Here is a 22299-nt window from a genome sequence, read left to right on the forward strand (position 1 = left end):
TTCAAGGGAAAGGAGGTTGGATGCTTGCTGTCGTTTGCTACATGTGATTAACAAAGCACCTGAACGCAAGCGTTTAATGTTTTTCACGTCTCCTGCAATGCCGTGAATGCCTTTAGAGACTGCAAACGGATTTAATTTCAGAGGCATTTTATCAATAGTCTTAATCACTATAAACCGTGGCCAGTAATCAATAGACTGAGAAGGTCGCTGTTCATCATCGTTGTCAAGTGGACGTTTAGTTTTTTGGGGGGGAGTTTCGTAAGCCATATTGAATGTATATTGTTTCATCATCCGAGCTCCCCACCCAACACGTAGTATCATAAAGACAGTGCCAATAACAAGTGGATCTCCAACTTGCAGCACCAGGGTTACCCGGATGATATACTCCAGCGGAAAGATTAAACAAGTAATCAGTCTACAAGATTGGCCCATGAGCCATCACCTTCTGGCACCAGCATCTAGGCAAATTTTATCAAATTTGAAAATTCATATTTCATACAATATATACACAAAACCAAACATGTCAATATTGTGGCCAAATAAATCCAAGCCAAATAATTTTAGAGCAACGAAATTTAGTGCTCAGGGCTCGGCATGTCCAGCCGATTGGTTGAACCGGGCCCATTCAACCACCCGTCTAGGTGAAGTAAGGGGCGAAGTGGTGTGTTGGGCAAAGGAACACTGTTCCTGGAACCAGTGCCCTCAACCACCAGCCTCCCGTCCTCCACCGACACAGGGACGCAACCCACGGCCAACAGGTTGGTGGACCTAATATACCTCCGGACCCACAACGGGGGGTCGAAGAGCGCTTAGCGTTACCCAGCACCCACCAGGAGGAGGTGGCTCTTCACGGGTGCCTTATTGAAAAGATAGATTTGAACGCCTTCGAAAACATTTTGAACAAGTTTCAGCAACTCGACATCAGGAGTGGCTCCGAGCCATTGAAACCATCATTTAGAGCTAATCCAGGTGTCCCCAAGCAACTGTATGTATCCCACATAAGCAAGAGTTCGGCGGTGCCCTGATCGTGTCATGGTCAATGCAGATAAGCACGTTAAAAGGGAACATTGGTGTCTGTGTCTGACATGTAATTAATGAGATAAAACAAGGATTGGACTGATCGAAATCGGTTTTTTGTGTCTGACTGACGGTATCTCTGTGGGCCAGAACTATAAAACCAGCATTAGTCAATTAGAGCGGACTAGTACAAGCAGCCTCAAACACGCATGTATGTACGTCGCTATTTACTAGCAGCATGTAAGTGCAATGATGTTGACGTCGGTGTTATACCCCAGTTCGACTCACCTCACCAGCGTCGGTTGTTTGTGCCCCACATACAGAACTCTGTGTTACAGTCTTAGTTTGTTCTGATCACGCTGACGTGTAGTGTCCTGTGGTAGACATTGGCAGGACATCTATATATGTGACGCATCAGTGACAAAAATAGCGTCCGATGAATTCCCCATAATGACTTGTACCATAATTATGCTCTTGAACATTTTCAGGTGAACAGTTGACGGGTGCCAGGATGGGGCAGGATACGCTCACTTTCGAAAACAAATGGAATCATCACTATTTGATAGCAGTTCATGAAAAAACATGCTCTGTCACTGTCACTGGACTGTCTAATCAGTGTGGAAATATTGAGTAGTATTTGGCACTCTCTGCTAATGTGGTTTTAACATGTGAACCTGTGTTCACAATCAGTTATTCCGGCCATATAATCAGTTATTCCGGCTATATATATGTACCGTTGTACAGCTGCAATACTGATGAATGTGGCGTCTAACAAACACATACTCATGCTACGGTCACAAATGTACTATCGACGCTACGTTTAGCAAACGATTCTTATGTATGTAGAAAGAGGTTTATCGTGTCTAGTTACCTTTGACAGTAGACCGATTTGGGGAACGTACACTGATCAAGGACAGTAACATTTAAAAGAACACTGCTTGAAAGCAAAACAACATCAAGATATGAGTACAGTTAGATTGGAAGCATCGAGTCCTTGTTGAAAAACCTGTGAGATCGAGAACACACGGTTTGATCCCAATAATCCCCAAGCCGGTCATGACAGCATGGCAGATGATAGAGCTCTGTATTGTTTGTTTCGTAGGCATATCACAGACGAGAGTGCATTCCGTTATCAAACAAACTTTGGCAGTGAAAAGAGAAAATTATATTTTCACATAAACTTGGGCAATGAAGAATGCGTAGGCTAGTTTTGTACCAAGCTTTTAAAATCCCATAAAAAATGCAGGTACACCATAAGTTTCGTGAACATGTTGCTCTGTTAGATGCTGACTGAGTGAGTGGCTGAGGAAAAATGTGCACTTCATCAGGACAATTTGTCAGTGATCAAATCTGTTGGTATCAGCCTACAGTCCATAACTGACTTTCAACTATTTCAGGACCTACTGCATTCTACTGCTCTGGCACCGCCAGACATCTGATGGTTTGCTTCAGATCTAAGCCATTAGGACACCAACGATGACGTCATACAAGTTGGTGAGAACTTACTTGGACATCAAAGAGGAAGACGTCTCCGACATATTAGGACAAAGTTCATCCAACGTCGTTGACAAAAATATTTCAACGTGATAGTCACGTTGCCGAAAGATGTTAATGTCTCTTTGTCAGATTTTTCTGTTCGAGGTTCAAACAAATCAAACATCCATCAAGTGTTTTATCCTTAGCGAAGCCATAACGGTATACTTGAGTCAGAAGCGGCCTCCACTCAACTCTATATTGTGCATGTCATTTCCAGATTGCCATAGCATGGCGTGCAATAAACTTAATCTGGCATATTTACTTGGATGGTCACTCAATCAGCAGCCCAACACAACAACGAGCACTTCCTTGTGATTGTGAACCAAAGTGAATTTGAACAGTCAGGTCAACCTGTCAGCTGCATGCATTAAATACTTCTGAGACGGCCTCAACTGTGAGTGGCCTGTGTGATGAAATACAATAACATCTCTCTCAGCAAGTGCCACGCAAATAGCCCCAAAATGTTGACATATCTCTGACAATAATTTTCTAATACACCCTGCAATCTAACGGTCCGCTTACGGTTCTCTCGGAATAGGACATTGTTTGCAATTCATTATACAATAGAGAGGAAGTGGATGGAGCCAGCGTTATATACAGATGCCTTTCTTAGGCATTCCTGGATCCCATGTTCGAATCACGGAGCCCTGATTTTGTTCAATGGAGTGTCAGCAACATACGAGTGATTGAGGGTTTTCATCAAATTGATAAGCATCAAAGATCAGTTTCACCACTTCTGGCGCACAGTCTGTACAAACTTTCAGCGAATCACAACCAAAAGGGCCGTTGATATTTTTGGCACCATGGTAAAGAATGAAACAAATACACATTCAATAAAGGAAAGAGATTATGCATCTACTCAGCGTGAAGATACTGAATATTATTAGGCACTTCTCTACTGATGTGGTTTTGACTTGAACATGAGTTAAGAAAATGAAGTTCTCACATTCCCTCGATCAGCCATATCTGTACCATTATTCCGGCTCAGTCGTCTGAGTGAGTGAGTTAAAATTTAAAGTCACTTTGGCAATATTACAGCCATATCGTGACTAAAACAAGTTACAGATTAATATATATTAAAGGTAAATTATAAAAACCTGGCAACGAAGGACAGTAAAACAACTAGATTATCACAGGTAGAAATTTAAAACTAGTAACCAAATCTAAAACATTTAACTATACACGACAATACATTATAAAACCAGGCTATAGATTGCCAACACCTGAAGGTACATCACCATACTAGGGACCATGGGGTCAGTCGTCTGAGGCGCCCAATCCCTGTGAAGAACTGCGTCAATAAATCCTATCAAAATACCAGAACCATGAGTTTGCACGCATTGCATGTTTTGAGGTTTACAAGTGAGTTCACCATACCGAACTCATTGTTTAAGCAAAGTAGTATATGTCTGTACCTCCATCCCTTTGGGATTAAGGTGTTGGACCTAAAACCTTTCTTGCAATGAACACATGTAACTTAAGAATAACCATAAATAATGTAACGTTAACCACCTAAAATAAAAAGGGAATGGTGGCTACAAACGTTCATTTGTAAAGGGTTTTTCTATTGATTTAAAAATGTAGCTAACTTAGGTCCTCGAAAGAAAGCATTCGTAGTCTCATAACTCCACTTCAGCTCATTGGTTCAGTCTTCAATGGCACCATACACGTAGTAGCTGTGCACATTTACACATGACGGAATGTCAAAATCATTCGATCATGGCTCGAATCCCATGGTAAACCTGATAATGTTCTTGATTTCTCTTTCTCACATGTTTCAACACCGATGTTGAAATAAGATGTAAACTCCATGTCACAAGCTAAATTAACAACACTGAAAAAACACTTTTGAAATATAGGATCAGGCATGAAAATATGTTATCAGTTCATGGAAGAAATCAGTATATTTCATGTATTCTAGAAACTAATAACCGAGTTTAACAGTATTTCGACATTGGGACTAACGCCTGAAGAGATTTGGGCCTCCAACGTTTATTACGATAATTAAGGCCTTGCCTTTGGGTAACCTTCGAATGCTTAATACTCTACAAATAGGATAAGAACAACATTATTTTTAGAGCGTTGATCATATATAAACGTATGGCTCTTTGAAAAACAAACCAGGCAGCTTATATCCTGTGTATATATTTATATAAGGTCAATTGATCTTTTGTATGCTTTTTATGTGGGATAAGTGGAAATAACTTGGCTCTTAAAAAACTGGTGTGTGTTTAAAGATATTCGACATCAGTAGGCTTTGTGGTGGTGTTAGAGACTTTGAGCCTGAAGGTAACGACTGACATGTTAGATATCTAAGTAATTAAGTTTTAACACACGAGTGAGTTTTATTAACTTTAATGTCTCCTGCTCTGCACGCAACACATGCTCTGATGGTTCCAGCAGCATTAGCTTTCTGTATTGGCATTACATAGCTGTTTATAACTATTGATGCCCTTGACGTAAACACATACATTTAACACATTTAATGCATCTGTTCCTGTACAAAGGAATATGATAAAGATATGTGTAACGCGATTCCACTGCAATCTGCTGTGCAGTTGCAGAGATGAATATTTTGTATTATGCCTAAAAAAACTGGCAAATGAACTACGAAAATAGTATCAGCTGAAGGTTAAACAAACTAAGAGATGTCACATTCATTGGTTAAAACGCTTAGATCTAGGGTGCATACAATATGTATCAATACGTTTTTTTCTGAGTAGGAGATAAACCTAGAGTAAAGCGGATTCATATTTTAGGCATTTCAGCAAAAGCTAAAAGATGGTGACAGTTCAATTGTCATAATCACAGTCAGGCATTTGAACCAACGATCAGCCCTGTTCCTGGGGGTAAAACTCATGTTTGAGACACAGCTTCTTTCATTTCGTTAAAGCCATTACTTTGTAGTTTGTTAAAAATATTTTCAAACGCTGCTAAAGATATCACAGATAATCATCGAAACATCGAAAAATATGCATAATAATCTCACTCAGACGTATTTTGATGTTCTGTCTAATCAATGTCCTGGAATATATCAAATATCAGATTAAAGCACCACTGCTCGTCGAGCTAACTGAAAATTTAAAAATATCTAGTTCGCTGGTTTTCAAACATTCTTATAACGATCTGATTTATATCAAGCCGTCAAGAATATGTCCTTTGGCAAGTTCTATAACCCTCATTGACATCTAGCCTATTCCTCCATCTCTTTGCCGTTGGCATCTCTGAGCATCAGATGCTCATATCGCAGAAGCCTTCACTGAACGTTTTGATCCTTCAGGAAAGTGTCATTTACTTTACAATACCTAATTAGCGGACCATCAAGAAGGCTGCCATGAGTCCCCAGGTTCTTCTACTGCGTGATCAGAAGATGAGTTGTACGCGAATTTCAGCGTAGCTTTTCAAATCAGTGCTGCAGTGAAGATGTTGCACCAACGCGAATGTCCATTCCAGCGAGAGATATAAAATGTACTTTAACACGTGACAAGAAATACATGCAGATTATTCTAGCCTGAAACAAACTCCAATTACTGTAAATACCGGCATGTCACCGGATACAGGAATGGTGATATATACTACACAAACAAAATATGGAAAGTCTGTCTTCCATCTGCACTAGGCTGTTGTGTTTGGGCTTTTGAATCAAACATGGTGCTGGTGTGTTTCAGCATCCTTGTTTTTCGCTGTTTTTAACAATGTTTCATTTCACTCAAACACAACGAATATTGAATCAATTGTTTCACTGCATTTTCCAACATGTCGTCTAACGTGCCTATTAAGCTCACAAAAATTGCATTTACCTTAGAGTATAAATGACCTCACCACGTTTCAGTTTTTATATGATTATCAAATTTTAGGGTGTTTCCATATTTTTTGTTTGTAGTATAGCAGGTACAGTATACATTGTACTTACAACTTTCTAACAGCTTTCAGTGAAAAATCGCCGTCAAAACTGCATGATACATATTTCCAGAAGTGTCTTGATTCCGACATTTATTTATAACATAGTAAATATGAATCGGTCCCTTTCATCGTGATGTGCGATGATATCCCATGCCATGATGTTTAGAAGGCGTTTGCACACCTTCTTTCTCACTTGAAACCAAATGGTTCACTAACAACGTATACTGGTTTTTTTTACATATCACTAGTTTGTTTTAACCTTTTAATACATCCGTCTCTAATTGCTACGCCCTACGTCACTAACTACTAGTACTGAATTAGTTTCAGTATTACATTACATTTTGGCTGCTATGCTGTATAAAGGAGCCCTGCGGCATTGTCGATTCAATTCGCTGAAACGTTACCAGCAGGTGCGATGCCATTGCCCCTGGACAAACTGACACTGCGCTGATCTGGCGTAACATGACTACAGATGTGAAACTTATCTGGTTCTAGAGACATTTCTGGAATGATGTAGCAAGCTCTTTGGCGGCGAATCCTTCATAGAAAGCTATTAGCATGCTGTGAGTAATATGGATACTGTACATGCCATACTATTCCTGTAATGGGCAACTGAGAACGGTGTAAGACTTAAGCATGATGCTTTATTATTCAACATATTTGGAAAATAAAAAATATCCCTTTTGTCGTGCAGTTCGTCATACAGGCTGTCTCCATAAGTCTTCACTTAATCGGTTTTAGTGCCTGTATTTTAATATCAAGGCACCTTGTAAACAAAAACAGAAGTGTTTCGTCAGAAGGGATATGTTTGTGTGGAAATACATACGTTTCCATGTGTGTGCCCTCGCATGCGTGTCTATGTGTGTATATATATTATACTTCTTGAAGAGTAAAACGCCTGATGCATTGTCAGATACATCATCTTCTCCATAGATAAGTTTGTAAATAATAATAGTAACGTGGTTGTAGTCAATTGGTTAATACCTTTTCAGTGGCTGTAGGAACTAAACGGTCTCTACCTATTTCACTTTAAAATTGGTTGGTTGGTTGTTGCTAAACGCTGCACTCAACAATATTACAGTTAGATGGCGGCAGTCTGTAAATAGTCGAGTCTGGACCAGACAATCCAGTGTTCAACAGCAGAGTGTCGATCTGCGCATATGGGATACAGTGACATGTGTCAACCAAGTCAGCGAGCCTGACCACCAGATCCCGTTAGTCGCTTCTTACGACAATCAGGGTTACTGAAGATCAATTCTAACCCGGATCACCACGGCTATATAAAAGTAAAGGTAACATTATCAATGTGAATATTTTGATGATAATGTCCATTCCATACTCATGTTTCTTTGGGACACTGTCGCCTCTTTGAACATCATTCTTTTTGTCTTCTGTAGATCAAACACATCAGAATAAGTGTGTGAAAAATTTATTCACAAATGACTTAAGAACATACTTGTTTATAGCGTGTTTACTGGAAATCTCTGTAGCGTAGCTCTTACATTTTGGAGCATTAAATTTGAAGCATTAAATTTAAAATCGAATCATTGTCAATCCATATGTCCATATGAAAGTAAAGTAACATTACATTAAACAAAAGACAGATCATCATTTCTACACAGTGTTTTAATGTATGAAATCCTGTTTTAAAAACAACAACATTATGATTGAGTTTAAACAAGACAAAAACGGAAGCGTAAACGTGTATCCGGTAAATCCCTGTCGTGACAGTGATTGGAGTATGATTTTTTAAGACTAGAAGAATTTGCTCTGCTTTTATATCACGTGTGTATGTACATTTCATATCTCTCGCTGGAATGAAAGTTCACGTTTATGTAACATCTTCACTGTAGGGGTTCAAGGACATGAACCCTCAACCACTTCGTCAATCAGGGTCATTTCGTAGACAAAACGCCATTCAAAAGAGCACTGATTTGAACACCTTCGCTGAAAATCTCCTACAACGCATCTTCTGATAACACGGTAGAAGAAACTGGGGACTCATAACGGCCTTCTTGATGATCCGCTAATCACATGTATTGTAAAGTAAATGACTCTTTCCTGAAGGACCAAAACGTTCAGAGAAGCATTCTGCGGTATGAACTCCTGATGCTCAGCGGCCAGAGATGACAATAGGCTATATGTCAATGAGGGTTATAAAATTACCTAGACGGCTGGATATAAATCAGTTCTTTAGAAAAGTGTTTGAAAAACAGCAAATTAAATCTTTGTGAATTGAGTTAGCTAGACGAGCAGTGATGATTTAATCTGGTATTTGATATCTTCGAGGACAATGGTTAAACATTGCATCAAAATATATTTGGGTGAGATTATCTCTGTATATTTATCATGTGTCGATGGTTATCTGCGATTTATGATCAAAAACTGTGGTCCACAGGAGATATTGCTTGTGTGAGATCAAACGATATCTCCTGGGAGATATCAGTTTGACAGCAGATTTTGTACATTGACCTAACAATGCTATGATGACATGATTTTGATGACGTCACATTTCTGACATCGCTGCACTCACTGCAAGTCTAATATGGTTATACCGAGTTCAGAGATGTACATTGTTTTCATTGAAAACTAGCGAAGGGAGGAGTGAGTTAATATCTAACGTCACATCGGCAATATCTCAGCCATAGCGTGACGAAAACAATTTACACAAGAAAAAGTAAAAACATTTTGAAGATTAAAACCTGCCGACAATGGACAGTAAATATACTAGAGAATCACAGATAAATATAAAACTACCGAGCTAAGCTAAAACATTCCAATTAAAGAAGAAGATACAGGATAAAACACAGGTTACAAATCGCCAACAACTGAAGGTAGATCACCATACAAGGGACCATGGGGAAACTAACGAAGAGTGATTTTAGTTGATAAATAGAATATCACCCGCGTGTCTTTTGATATCAATTAAAGCCTCGGATATTTGTAACTCTATCAACTCGTGGTGATATATTTGATATAAATAAACACACGGGTGAGATTCTCCATATCTTCAGCAGCGTTTTGAAAGAGTTTTTTAAAAAGAACAACACAGTAATGGCTTGAAGGAAAAGAAGCTCCGTCTCAAACTCGAGTTTTACCCTTACATGTAGGTCTAATGCTGATCTTTGGTTCAAATGACTGTGATTTAGTATGTCAACATCTTTTAGCTTTTGTGGAATTGCCGCTAATCTCAATCCGCTTTACTCTAGGTTTATCTCCCACTCAGAAAACTCTTTTTGTCTCTTTATACATATTGTATTCACCCATAATCTATGCGTTTTAACCCATTAAAGTGACATCCCCTAGTATGAATCTATACTACCCATGAAAAGTTTAGACTCACTAGTGTAAATGTAGCCACTTACTTCAGTCAAATGTTCTAAACTTGATTTTGCAAAATATTCCATACTGTTTAAAGGAACTGTTTACACATGAACTGATTATTGTAAAACAAATTCGTAATGTTGAAAAGCGTATTGTCATGAGTTCAGTAAATGATAAAACTCAATGAAAATTGACGAATTCTTAACAAGACTTTACATCAAAACTCAGCTGGCTACATGCACGATATTTGCACATGCTTTACAACAATTTGATGCATGATCCTCGTGCAATTCATCTGCATAAGGTCTGCTGTTGGTTCCTCCAAGTTAGTGGAGAATTTCATCTTCTATGTACCATGCATATATACATAACATATAGCGAGTGCTTTAAGTGAATCTAAACTTTTGATGGGTAGTATACTTCACTCTGGGTTTATCTCCCACTCAGACATAACATTCTCTTTTATTCTATATTTATGCACCCTAGATATAAGTGTTTTAACCCACGAAAGTGGCATCCCTTAGTATGCTCAACCTTTAGCTGATGTTATTTTCAAGGTTCATTTGCCAGCCGTGTTAGGCATGATGAACAATATTCATCTCTGCAACTGAAGACCAGATGACAGTGGAATCGGGTTACACATTACTCATTATCATTACACATTCTTTATCATGGTACTTTCTACAGTAACAGATGCCTCAAATGTGTTAAATATATGTGCTTACGATACGATCATCAACAGTTATGTGTTGTCATTACTGAAAGATAATGCTGCTGGAACCATCAGAGCATGTGTTGCGTGCAGCGAAGGAGACATCAACGTTAATATAGCTCATTCATGTGTTAAAACTCAATTACGTAGATGTCTAACGTTTCAGTCGTCACCTGCAGGCTCAATGGTTCTGATGTAGAATCCCATTACACACAGTCCAGTTATTTAACGGCCAGGTTATTTACAATTTGCCCAGATACAAAGCTTTACATAAAAGGATAACAATTGACCTTTTATTAATTTCATGATTTGAGGATACACATTATACAAGTTGTTTCTAATTCTATTTTCAAAGTAAGCATAAGAACGTTACCCAAAGGCTGGACCCTAATTATCAACTGCCCTGAGTCCATTGCAATGAAATTCATTTTCTGCGCAAGGACTCACGTGTAATGTGTAAAATATATAATACAATACTGTTATCTTCATTTTTGGATTGAACCTTGTCCGCGATGTCTACTGTAAATTGCTTGACTGTCATGACATACAAAAGTGTAGTCACGACTGACTCACTGATCCATCTATACATTCACTCATTGTATATTACAAGGCGTGTAAGTATACTGGCCACATACAGAAACTGTGCACACAGAAAATGTAGATATAGGCACACAACGTCTTTATATACATAAATAAAGGTGTGAACATAGCAAGTATTGGAGACAATCAAACGTTCGTGCACGTGTCAGGCGACGTGACGTCATTGATAGTGGCCCATGGACTTGTAATGTGTTACTGCACGTGCAGCTGCGCACAACATGTGAAACTCAGAAATTGCTGTCACCGTCGAAAGCTTGATCTATGGTCATTCAAACGTTCACAAATTCACATGAGAAGTCACATGCACATCATGCCAAGATTAACATCTGCTCAACGTCATGAAGCCAATGGAATGGTTCGAGCAGGAATGAGCCAACAACAGGTGGCAGCATATTTCCAATGCCATCGTAACACGATATCTGCATTGGTCAAGCGTTATGGAAACACCAATGACGTCGCCCACCACTCACGGTATTGGCGTCCCCGACGTAACGACGCCAAGACAGGACAGATGGATTCGGGTGACTCATCTCAGACACAGGTTCAAGACGGCAGTGACCACGTCCAAGACCATTCCCCAGGCCTTCAATGCTCATTCAGTAGCCTCTATGCGTCGTCGATGCACTGCTGTGCTTCACGCACATGGTGGTCATACCCGTTTTTGACTTTGTGACTTCGTCGTGTGACGCCGTACTCGATTTTGAACTTCTGACGTCATCGTTACGGATATTGTTCTTGCTCTTTCCACATTTTCTTGTGGTCCGATACTTCAGCTTATAAAGTGTCTACATCATTTCGTCTTTTCTGTGTTGTATTCCAATTCTGAAGGAATTTTCTGTGTGCACAGTTTCTTTATGTGGCTAGTATACATTGATGTGTAAGAATATCAGAGTCTCCGATAAACCTGGTTGTTATTGCCTCGAGTTTCAACAGCAGATATATCCTATCCATGCAGCCACGTATGGAGAGTGCAATCCATTACACAATACAGCATTCACCGTTACCATGCTTTGAAGCATTAGCCTTCAAAATAAACAAAAAGTAATAATTTTTCAAACACTTTGCATATTGCTTGCTTTCAAATGATGACAATGGATGTGGAAGGAATAAACGTCAACATTTTGGCGTGAAGGATGGTTTAGGGACTTAATACGCTTCCACTAATCTCTTCTTGATGAGCGTCGGTATCGTCTGGAGGAATCACACACACACGATCGATTGCCAGCTTTGTGAACCATTTGAGTGTTCTGTAGATCTTCTGCTGCTGCTGCTGCTACTAGTACAACTACTACTACTACTACTACTACTACTACTACTACTACTAGTGCCACTACTGCCACTTCTACTATTACTACTACTATCAAAATTCGCCAGCAGCTGAAGGGATGATGTAAATCCAGCTAGGGCCCATGCAGGTAGCAAAAGTAATGTAAGTCCCGATGGACCCCAGCATAGCGATCTACCTTCAGTTGCTGGCGATCTTTAGCCTGATTTTATATTGTGTTGTTTTGAAATGATTTAGCATTTTACACTGAATTCACACTAGTTTTAATTAATCTGTGACAATCTAGTCGTTATATTGTTCTTCGCTGACAGGTTTTTGTGAAGTTTAAATATATTTATTCTTTGTACATAACTTTTTGTCGTCACGATATGGCTGAAGTATTGCCGATGTGACGTTAAATTTTAACTCACTCACTCACTACTACTATAACTAGTAATGTGTGTGCTCTTTTGTGTCGCTTTCTAGGGAATATAAAGCCATAGTGACTGCTTCGAGACTTCCCTGCATGATCGGTCTCACTCACTCACTCTGGCTGTACACTCACTATTGAACAAAGTGTCGCCACTGACCAGAACCCTCATATCGATAACCTGTGATACATATAGACATAAGATGATTGATGACTCGACCTGTAAATGTAGTATCGTCAGAAATGTGATTCCAAGCATTGATCTGCTGCAATGGTGTACTTCACTGAAGGTGTTTTTCGGTCACAATGGAAATGCGTCGATGTCATATGGATCATCTTCCTGGAGTCTGGCTTATTGTCCGAAGCAAACGTACTGTAAGCCCCCATGGTTCCTAGTATGGTGATCTACCTGCAGTTGTTGGCGATCTATAGCCTGTTTTTATATTGTCTTGTCATTTATAGTTAAAGTATTTTAGACTTTAAATCACTCACTCACTGAAGTGGAGTAATGAGGCTACGAATACTCTTAGTGAGCTACATTATTAAATCAATAGAACCACTGACTTAACAAACAAGGGATCTAATTAAGATGAAGATTAACTCTTTACAAATGAAAGTTTGTAATCACCATTCCGTTTCTTTGAGGTGTTTAAGAGTTCTACATTATTTAAGGCTAAGTCATATCAGCATGTGTGTTCATTGCAAGAAAGGTTGCATACTCAACATCTTCAGCCCAAAGGGATGGAGACGCAGACATTTAACACTCTGGTTAAACCACTAAGTTCGGGATGGTGAACTCACTTGTAAACCCATATATGCTATCTGTGCCAACTTATGATTTTGGTATTTTAATACCATTGGTTTTGATTTATGGATGCAGTTCTTCACAAGGAATGGGCGCCCCAGAGGACAAAGCCGGAATAATGGTACATATATGGCTGATCGACTGATGGTGAGAACTACGTTTTCTTATAGCAGGTTCACATGTCGAAACCACATCAGCTGAAATGTGCCTAATACCACTCAATGTTTTAGCTCTTTCCCATGTTGAGTGTTTAGTTTCACAATTTATGTAACGTTAGGATTCTTTAACATGATGCAAACTTATCAATGACCCTTTGGTTGAGATACACATAAGTGATGAAACTGATGTTAAATCCTTATCACTTTGTGGAAACCCTCAAGCACATGTGTGTTGCTGACACTCCATTGACATCAGGCCTCGATTCGATCCCATGCATACTGGATCCAGGAGAGTCTTAAAGAATCAACCCAGGCCCCACCCCTGCCCCAATGACTCTCGGGCATGACTGTATAATGAATTGCAAGCGATGTCCTTTTCGGAGAGAACCATATACGTCACTCACAATCGAGACCGTCTCAGAAGTATTTAATGCTTGCTGCTGACAGGTTGACATGGATGTTCATATTCATGTTTGTTCACAATCACAAGGAAGTGCTTGTTGTTGTGTTGGACTTCTGATTGAGTGTCCATGCAAGTAGATATGCCACATTAAGTTTATCGCACGCAGTGCTATGGCAGTCTGGAAATAGAATGCACAATACAGAGAAGAGTGGAGGCCGCTTCTGATTCAAGTATTACTTAATGTCTTTGCTAAGGATTAAACACTTGACATGAATTTGGATGGATGATTGATATGGTTTTAGTCTCTAACTCGACAAAGAGACATTCAAAGCCTTCGGCACAATGACTTTCACGTTGAAACACTTTTGTCGACGACGTTGGATTAATTCTGTCCCGGTGCCATAGATGTCCTTTTCTTTGATGTCTATGAATTTCGGATGGATGCACACTCTCTTCTATGATATGCCTACTGAACAAGCTATGCAGAGCTCTATTATTTGCCATGCTGACATAACCAGGTTGGGGAGTATTGGGAATTAACTGGGTGTGCTTGATCTCACAGGTTTTCCAGGACAAGAACTCTCATTTTCACGCTTAAACTCTTCTTTTCTACCTATGCCTAGGAATGACTCCCCTTATCTAATTGTACTCATATCTTGATAGATGTTGTTTTGCTTCCAAGCGTTTCTTTCTTTAAGCTTTCAAGTACGTTCCCTCAAATCTGTCTACTGTCAAAGGTAAATAGACACGATAAAACTCGTTCCACATCTATATAACATATGTTATATTTGGGATTACACTTTCTTAGTAAAGTATAAATTCGAGTACTTTTTGGGTTGAGTGCCATCCGGGATTCGAACCCACACAAAGTCAGCCGCCTAACCCGCTCAGCTACCGCGACTTCCACAAAAATGGAAGTCGGACAACTGGTAGTCTGGTAGTCTAGACTGTATCGCTCTGAGAAGTGTAAATTGGCACGGCTCCCACGGCCAAAAGCTATGACTACACAATGTCATTCAGATAGTGATCAAATGTAACATATGTTATATTTGGGATTACACTTTCTTAGTAAAGTACAAATTCTAGTACCTTTTGGGTTGAGTCCCATCCGGGATACGAACCCACACCCTCAGAGTCAGGCACCTAATCGCCAGCACACAAAGTCAGCCGTCAAACCCCGTTCCACATCCGTGAGATATATTTGCTAAAAGCAACATCGTGACTATGACGTGGGCATGTATAACGAGGCCACATTCATCAGTATTGCAGTATTGTACAACGCGGTCTGTAAACAATCGTATCTGTACCATTATACAGCAGGAATAATGGTACATATATGGCTAATCGACTGATTATGGGATCGAAAAGAACGTTTTATTAACACAGGTTCACATGTTAAACCACATTAGCAGAGAAGTGCTTAATACTTCCCTGTATATTCACAATGAACAATCCAGTGACTGAAACCATAACAGAGCATGGTTTCTTATGAATCACTATCAAATAGTGATAATACCAGTTGTTCGCGAAGGTGAGCGTATCTTGCCCCAAGGATGTCACCCATCATAAACAAATACATAGGCTAGTCAACTGTTCGCCTGAAACGGTTCAAGAACATATGGTACAAGTCATTAAGAGAAATTGCATGGGACACTATTTTCATCATTCATGCGTCAAATATTTAGATGTCCTGCACATGTCTACCATAGAGTGAGTTAGTGAGTGAGTGAGTGAGTTGGGTTTTACGCCGCTTTTAGCAATATTCCAGCAAAATCATGGCGGGGGACGCCAGAAATGGGCTTCATACAATGTGCCCATGTGGGGAATCGAACCCGGTCCTTCGGCGTGACGAGCGAACGCTTTAACCACTGGGCTACCCCACCGCCCTGTCTACCTTAGAACACAGCCCAATGAATTATACTGACAACTAAACAGTTTGCTCAATCGGTGGAACTGTACATGTCAGCGTGATCAGTAGAAACTAAGAATGCAACACACTGCTTTGTATGCAAGGCACAAAGATTATTAATCAACCCATGTAGGTGAGGTGAGTCGGACTAGGGTATAACATCGCCATCAACATCCTTGCATTTACAAGTTACTAGTATATATCGACGAACATACATGCGTGTTTGTGGCTGCTTGTACTAGTCCGCTCTAATTGACTAATGCTGGTTTTATAGTTCTAGCCCACAGAGATACCGTCAGTCAGACACAATAAACCGATTCCGATCAGTCCAATCCTTGTTTTATCCCTTAATTACGTGTCAGACACTGTAATTACCAGTTCTGTTTTTTATTATCTATTTATCTGCATTTATCATGACGCGATCAGGGCACCGACGAACTCTCGCTAATGTGAGATTATCAGAAATGGAACATTGTAAAGTTTCAAAAGAAATTCAAATTAAAACTGTATTAAAACAGAAAGAATATACTGATTCCATGAATATAGAATTGGGGGTATCAGGTCATTCTTGACCCATGACTAGTCAGTCGTGTATATTCGTCGAAAGAAATAAGGATATGTCAATAACTGTAAATCAGTCGTCATGACGTCAAAGATGCCATATATATTGAATGTTATTAACTAGTATTACCCCCTGGACTCATACAACTGACTGGGTACATCTCGATTTGCTCTGAGTGATTGTCAGAATCGTATACATAGGGCTCGGAGCCACTTCTCATGTCGAGCTGCTGAAACGTGTTCAAAATGTTGATGCAACAGCTTTTCGAAAGCGTTCAAATCTTTCTCTTGAATAAGTCCATATTTCCCCTTACCTTTGAAAATCATCACTTGCGGAAATTTAATCTCAAGCTATTAGAATGTGCCAGGAAAGAAATCAGACACACATTTGGTTATTAAATAATTTCGAAATAACAAATCAATCCCAACTATTGATACGAGAAACTGTTTTGATAACATTCCCATCGATTTCAAAAGGTTTACCTCACTGTTCAAATCAAATAGTTGAACCGAACTCAAATGCTAATATAACAATCGCCCTTTGAAATCCCACATATGCCGTTCTTGTGGTAACACGTCTGTTCAGAGGAGCAGCATGTATGCACACACGGGGTGAAAATGGTGGTTTATTACCATCGCACCACACTCTCGGTGTATTTGAGTTACCGGCAATAAAGTAGGACCCGGAAACTCCTTGATGAAGTCGTTTCTAGTTTCGGAGCACGTCCCACTCCCTTCCAACAGAATGAGGCATCCAATTAAACCTTTCACAAAAGCGGATGTGTCTTAAAAGTTCCTTTGGAATGAATAATGCCATCAGCAGGTTATGGAAATTATTTTGCATTTGGAACAGCTAAACGCCCTTGGAGGAGTATCGATTTAATTACACCAGTCATGTACTTTTATTTGTATGGATGTAGTGGAATATTAAGTGACGTTTACAGGCCTGCAAAGCTTCGAACTGCCCACGTCAGTGTATTGAGTCTGTTTCTAGCATCCTAAAGCCGCCGCTGCAGCCATGCGTACAAACAAGAAATGAAACTATTAGCTGGTTCACAAACAGTAGAAGTTCACAAAGTCGTGTAGAAGTATTGTTGTTGATATAAGACAAAGGTTGTTCCTTTACATAATTTTCTTCAGTTTCAGATTCACAATCAAGGATCCAGTTGCTGAAACTTGTTCACAATGTTGATGCAACAGCTTTTCGAAGGCGTTCAAATCTTTCTTTTCAATAAATCCATATTTCCCCTTACCTTTGAAAATCATCACCTGCGTAAATTAAATCTCAAGATACAAGAATCTGTCATGGCAACATGAAGAAATCAGACACACATTTGGTCATTAAATAATTTTGAAATCAAAAACAAATCCCACTATCGACACGAGAAACGGTTCTGATGACACTGAAATTGATTTCAAAAGGTTTTCCTCAGTTTTCAAATCAAACAGTTCCACTGAACCAAAATGCCATTATCATAATCCTCCTTTGAAATCCCACACATGCCGTTCTTGTGTTAACACGCCTGTTCTGGGGAGCAGCATACCCACACAGGGTGAAAATGGTGGTTTATTACCATCGCACCGATGTATTTGAAGTTACCGGCAATAAAGTAGGACCCGGAAGCTCCTTGATGAAGTCTTTTTCTAGTTTCGGAGCACATATCACTCACTTCTCGGTATCCAATTAAACCTTTCACAATAACGGATGTGTCCTGAGTATCGATTTTATTATATACAATTTATTTGTGTGGATGTTATCAAATATTAAAAGACGTTGACAGGATTTCAAAACAACAACTGCAGCAACTGATGGACTGGTTCACAAACAGTAGGAGTTCACCAAGTCGATTAGGAAGTATCGTTCTTGACTCCGGTAAATAGAACAAAGCTTGTTCCGTTACATATCGTTCATCAGTTTAAAATTCACAAACAAGGATACTGATGTAGAATAATACGTAACATTACAACCTTATGAGCACAGTAACAACATGAGCAAGCAGAGATGAAACTGTTGAATATCTTTGAGACATTCTGACTATGATTATAGCATTCGCGTATGGCGGTGAGGGCCCAGTCTTGATTAACTGAATTCGGATGACTTCAAAGTGATTAAACACTCTCCTCTCGTAATCGGGGCGGTGGGGTAGCCTAATGGTTAAAGCGTTGACTCGTCACGCCGAAGACCCGGGTTCGAATCCCCACATGGGTACAATGTGTGAAGCCCATTTCTGGTGTCCCCCGCAGTGATGTTGCTGGAATATTGCTAAAAGCGGCGTCAAACCAAACTTAGTCAGTCAGTCCTCTCGTAATCATGTTAATTCTGCCGCAACATGAGGACAATTCGAAAGTTACATTTGTACATTGAATGTAACGCTGCCTGAAAACACTTTTAGAATACAGTTCAAAGAGTCGTTGAATCCAGCTCACTGACTCTCTGAATGTAGGCACCAAATGACTGGGTATGTCCATTGCAAACGTATTTATCCACACTATTGGTAAGTATTATTTAATAAAAGGCCAGTGATTGAAGACAATCAACCGTTATATGGCACACAGACCTGCCAAGTGCTACGAACGCGACAATAATACCAATATGATTGCTCCCAATGTTTCGTGTCAGAAGGCGTCGATACAAGTGAATTAAATTGTCTTGACATTAATTAAGTGGATACATGAGTGGATTTGGCAAACATCCCCTCAGAGATAACGTTGCTTGAGATATACGTGGATTAAAACGTCATTCTTATTTTCTGTCACAGTGTTTATAAGAGATTCCAGGTTGACTCATTTAGTTTATCACTTTGTTGGATGTACCGAATATATTAGTGTTTCGGATAAAATAAAAGTGTGAACATAGGATTTAAATACATAAAGCGACTTAACTCTTTCCAATAGCCATGCAATAACTTTCTGCCATGAGTCACTGCAGGAACAGGAACGCAGAGAACGTGAAGTAGTATATGTAAGATTATGGACATATAGCATTGTTAATTGCAGGCGTGTGCTTCAAGAATAAAGACAATCTTCTGTATATGGATGTCATCTTTCTCGTCCTCTGACTCCATTTCCGCAAGGACACGCTATAGAACTTTGCATTGGATTGTGTCAGCTTTGGAGCCTGCACTGCATCGGGAGTGATAGCAGTTACCTCTTGATCATAACAGAAGGATTACTGCGGTATTAGGGAGGAGGGTAGCTAAGGTCATCCGGGCACAAGGCCGCTACACTCGCTACTCACTTTCAGCTTTAGGATTAGCTTTGTAAATAGTTAAGATTTTTGGGAGATAAAAATAGCTATTCGAACACAATCATGTTTCCTCCCAGATCTATAGTTTTCGTCGATAGCAATTGTGCTTAATTGCTGTGCTTTAGGCTCAGTTCTTGAAGCAGTTATAAGATTGAATATGATCATCAATTTTTTTCCTTAGGCAAGATCGTTAGGCAATTGAACATTTAGTGTACCACCATGCCTCCATTTTTGATAGACATGGTTAGAAAAGCAGGGGCGCTTAGTTAATTTGTAGGTTTATTACAAACACTTTATAATGACTTCCTATAATGAGTCTGCAATTACGCTTGCAACCCGTGTTTTAACACCATAGAAAATTGGATCGGTACCATACCACCAGGAACCGATCACGTTTTCGGCGTCTGTGAATAATGTCAAGTCGCTAAGATAATCTTTATTTGTCTGTTTTACATGAGAAATGTGTTTCAGATTAGACTGCAACGTTGTCTGCCTGCAGTATCCCCGGCCCTCGTCGCAAGGACAGAGATGAATCGAATACAACCACCATCAGCGGTAATTCCAATTTGGCTCTCACGTAATATGAGGTTCATGTTACACGACTGGAGGTTACACCTCTTCACAGATGAGTCCTTGTTTCATTTTAACAGTATTGAAGGCAGTCAGCTTGTTTATCGATGTCAGATGAAACGTTCTCCTGTGTTTTGCTCAACCTTCTGCATCCGGCGGTGGGCGTTTTAGGGCGTGGGGAGGAACCACTATACATCACAAAACCATTCAGTTGTCAGAGGTACTGTACTGATCTTCCACATGTCCTCCCTTTCTTCAGTACCATGGACATCACATCACTTCTCGGCAGGAAATCGTACACCATCGCGTTGCACTTGGAGACACATATTTCACTGGACAACAGATAATCCATCTCCCTTGGTCTGATCAATCAAATATGCTGTTGGACCTTCAGTAACTCTCAGATTATTTGTTCGTTCAAATTTGTGGGGGCCGTAGGGATTTGTTATCTCCTGATGACTCTTGTTGATTTTGCTTAAATGATAGAAATTCTGATTCATTAGCATAAAGAAACGGATCCGCAATGGGGGAAGTACAATTGGTGCCTGTGATGTCGAAAAATATTTAACCTCAATATTACATTAATGTGATCAAAGTCCAGCATTTCACGTATTGCAAAATCATTCTTTGTCTCTGTAAATTTTTCCCATGACAGTCAGTTATTAACATTTGTATTATTAATGTTGCTTGTGCTTTCCAAATTGAAGGAATATGTTAACCCAAAACATAATCCCATATCAGTTCAGTGTCAAGAAAGACATGATATTTAATCAACCAATGAATATTAAATTAACTTACATTCCGAATCAATACAAATTAGTGCTATGTAATTACAATGACAGCTCTCAATATACTGTCAGTGTCAACAGTAACACGAAAAACTGTCATAGCCGTCAAACCCAGAAGCAACAATGGACAATTACATAAAAAATTACATACTACAATCACAGCAATTTTTTTTAAATGGTGTTCATACATTGCATGAATTAAATATTCTATGTTTATCGGAATCATTCAGTATATGCCAATCAAGTTTCACAACAGCACAAATATGGAGTTTTAAGTAACTTTCACTATCTTTACCGTATTTCTAAACTGAATTTGCCTCGGATCAGTGCTTTTGGAACTAGTCCTACTAACAGACTCTAGCAGGTACACATTGGGATATTTTTGTTGTATGACCTGCATCTATACTAAATTCAATGTGAATAATGCAAAAAATTGAGCTGAACTAGAAACATGTTTTTTTACATAGTTTCCCTTGTACTTACCACTCTCACGAAATGGACTATAAATTACAGTCAACCTACATGACCTACAAATGTATACAAGCCTGTAACCGCCAATAAATGAAGCAATTAATACCTCTTGAGCTTAGGCACAGAAGATATTTAGCTTGAGTTACGTCCCATATGTAGCAATAAGTGACCAGACACTTGTGTGAATTTTTCAAATGCTTTTGGCCCTGAGTACCATTGCTCAAGTTTAGATATCTTTCCACCTTTTTTGAAAACAACACTAAAACCTGTCAGATTATTTACAGCTACTCCTAGTTGTATTTGTGTTGTAAAACACTCGAATATGTTTTTACAGTTGAATTTAATCAAATTCGATACATTGCCATCATGACACCGTCAGGGAAAACAATTGGGCAGACATCAGGTGTTGCAGATGCTGTTCAATGGAGTTTTTGCTGCAACGAAGTAACGTGAGAATTGTGTTTAGAGAATTGTAGAAGGGTTATTGATGCTGAAGGGTGTACGTTGTTTGTGTGTGTGTTGTGCATATACATCCCTCATGTCCTGACATTTATATAACGACATTGAAGATATATCCAGACAGTATGATTGCAGATCAGCC

Source organism: Haliotis rubra, unplaced genomic scaffold, assembly GCF_003918875.1.
Source record: "Haliotis rubra isolate DU_JTF1 unplaced genomic scaffold, ASM391887v1 Scf68, whole genome shotgun sequence".
NCBI lineage: Eukaryota > Metazoa > Mollusca > Gastropoda > Lepetellida > Haliotidae > Haliotis > Haliotis rubra.